This window comes from Nicotiana tabacum, chromosome 8 (genome assembly GCF_000715075.1).
Source record: "Nicotiana tabacum cultivar K326 chromosome 8, ASM71507v2, whole genome shotgun sequence".
NCBI classification, from domain to species: domain Eukaryota; kingdom Viridiplantae; phylum Streptophyta; class Magnoliopsida; order Solanales; family Solanaceae; genus Nicotiana; species Nicotiana tabacum.
The window spans coordinates 115713098-115716319 of record NC_134087.1 but is presented as its reverse complement, the minus strand read 5'-3'; positions in this window follow the sequence as shown (position 1 = coordinate 115716319).

The following is a 3222-nucleotide window of genomic DNA, read 5'->3' as shown; positions in this document are numbered from 1 at the left end:
CTTGTAATCACACTATTACAAGCCACTTTGTAATGACTCTATTACAAAGACTTCAACACAACTAACTCGTGATACACTTACCACAAGCCACTTTATCACTCTCTAGTTACAAAGACTTTAACTTTTGATTAACCCTAGTCACAACACAAATATAGAAGGTTTGTGATTTTGGGTTTCCTAAAACACAGCTTCTAAGAAAGCAAGATAGGAGTTACAATGAAGAACAAATAACAAGATTACAACTCAACTAGGGATACACATAGACTCATTGTGAAACTGATCCTTTAGTGGAGTTGTCTTCTTATTCTTGACACACTTGTAACTTCAATGTTGGATCAACACTTTAATGCTTGAGAGAATATCACTAAATGCTCAAGTGAGTATCTTGTGCCTTGAACCATGTTGTTATACTACCAAACACATCACAAGGATGATGTTAATTTTTGGTACACGCTTCTTCCCAATGGGAAGTGACTGCTGCATTGTCTGCTGCACTGTCGCGTGTACAGTTGCAGGCAGTCACTTTCTGCAATTGCGTTCCAGCTGTATAGTTGACTTGTACTTCTATCAAATAACACCAAGGGATCAGGTCCTTGTCGTGTTAAGGGATCAGGTCCCTATCATGTTCTTCTTTGTAGTAGTTCATTAGCTGGAGTTTAGACTGAACTTCGTTCACTTGAAATATGTACCAAGTGAGTCAGGTTCCCTATCTGGTTCTTAACAATAAGTTTTTTAGATCATCAAAACATAAGAAGTATAAGGCAAAGACATTAAAAACCCATCACCAAATGAATTTGCTCTCCGGGTTGGTGGATCATCGGCTCATGCCTTTGGCATTTGTCACATTTTCAAACGAACTCCTTTGTATTTTTTTTCCATATTGTCCCAATAGATATCCTATTCTGATGACTTTGTGAACTAGTGATTCGGCACCAAAATGGTTCCCGCAAGTGTCCTCGTGAATTTCTCGTAGGACATAGTCAGTGTCCCCCGGACCCAAGCATATTGCCAATGGCCCATCGAACATCCGTCTGTAAAATATTCCATCTTCGACCAATGTAAAGCGTGCAGTTTTCGTTCGTAAAGTCCTCGATTCCTTAGAGTTCGATGGAAGTTTCTCATTCCTCAGATAATCGATATATTTGTTCCTCTAATCCTAAGTTAGGCTTGTGGAGTTTATTTCGGCGTGGTGTAACGATCCGGCCGGTCATTTCATGAGTTACCACTCTGTTTCCCCCATTTATGCTTCTTATTGTCTTGTTCAACTATATTATGCGATATCGGGTTGGTTGGTTCGGGTTCGGAGAGGTTTTGGAAAGGAATGTGACACTTAGTCTCTTTTGAGTAAGCTTTGGTTGGAAAAGTCAACCGGATGTTGACTTATGTGAAAAACGGCTCGGATGTGAATTTCGATGGTTCGGATAGCTTCGGGATGTGATTTAGGACTTAGGAGCATGATTGGAATGTGTTTTGGAGGTCCGGAGTAGATTTAGGCTTGAATTGGCGAAATTGAAATTTTGGCATTTTTCGATTGATAGGTGAGATTTTGATATAGGGGTCGGAATTGAATTATGGAAGTTGTAGTAGGTACATTGTGTTCTTTTTGCCGTGTGTGCAAAATTTCAGGTCATTCGGACGAGGTTTGATAGACTTTTTGATCGAAAGCAGAATTTGGAAGTTTTTGGAATTCTTAGGCTTGAATCCCATAATGATTTGGTGTTTTGATATGGTTTTGAGCGTTCCAAGGGTTGGAACAAGTTTGAATAATGTTATGAGATATGTTGGCATGTTTGGTTGAGGTCCCGAGGGCCTCGGGTGAGTTTTGGGTGGTTAAACAGATCAAATCTTGTTGAGGGAAGTTGAAGGTTTTTGTTGTTGGTGTTGCAGACATTTGGCCTTTGCGTTCGCGAGAGGGCTCTCGTGTTCGCGAAGGGATGTGGTATGAGGAAGGAATTTTTGCCTTCGCGTTCACGATGTTGGTCCCGCGTTCACAAAGGGTTAGGTTCTGTGTTCATCGCGAACGCGATGTTGGTCCCGCGTTCACAAAGGGTCAGGTTCTGTGTTCATCGCGAGCACGATGAGGTTCCCTCGTTCACGTATAATGGGAGCAGCTTGGGTCCAGGTTCATTTGTGCTTCGCGTTCGCGAGTTAGAGGTCGCATTCACGATGGGTTGAGGAATTGAAGCTTCACATTCGCATTCAGGATGTCGTGTTCGCGAAGAAGGCTTAAGTGGTCAACGGATCTTGTGTTTCGCGAACACGATGCGTTGACCGCGTTCGCGATGAAGGAATTTTAAATCGCTAGGCAGAATGTTTAAAGTCCATTTTCGCGATTTTTGGCCAAAGTTCCCCATTTTTGAGTCGGTTTTGGAGCTTCTTGAGGGAGATTGAAGAGGGAATCAAAGAGAACTTCTTGGAGGTAAGATTTATGAACATAATACTCGATCCTATTGTGATTTCTACCTAATTAAACATGAAATTTGGGGGATTTGAAGCCTAAAATTGGGGAGTTAGGGCTTGGAAATTGGAAACCTTAATCTAGGGATTTGAGGGGTCATTTGTGGTCGGATTTTGGTATTCTTGGTATGTATGAACTCGTGGAAGGATAAGGATTCCATTGATGTGGCTTTTATCAAATTTCGAGACGTGGGCTCGGGGGTCGGGTTGGACCAATTTCGGGATTTTTAATATAATTTGATTATTTTCACATGGGCTTCATTCCCTTAGCATATTTTGATGTTGTAATTCTAATTTTGGATAGATTCGATGCGAGTTGAGGCCGAGTAGAAAGGCAAGGGCGTCGCGGAGTAGTATTTCATCCGGTTTGAGGTAAGTAACTATTGTAAATCTGGACCTGAAGGTATGAAACCCCGGTATTTCCTATTGCTTTGATAAATGAGGTGACGCAGATGCTAGGTGACGAGCGTGTGGTCGTGCACTGGTAGGGATTGTGACTTGGGCCGTCCCGTAGAGACTATTAAGCCCGGTATTTGATTTGAAATCTTATGATATCCCGTATTTTAGAGATTGATACTATATTTTGGGATGTACGGCATGTTTGGGGCCTTGTGCTGACCTATTTCAACCCTTAGGGGTATTTTTACTACTTTCCTCACTCTATTTGTTTTGAAAGCATATCCTCAGTGATGTTTTACCTGTTTATTGTTTAAATCCGGTTTCATCACTCTACTTCTTAATATATGAAAACTGCTTGGGTTGAGT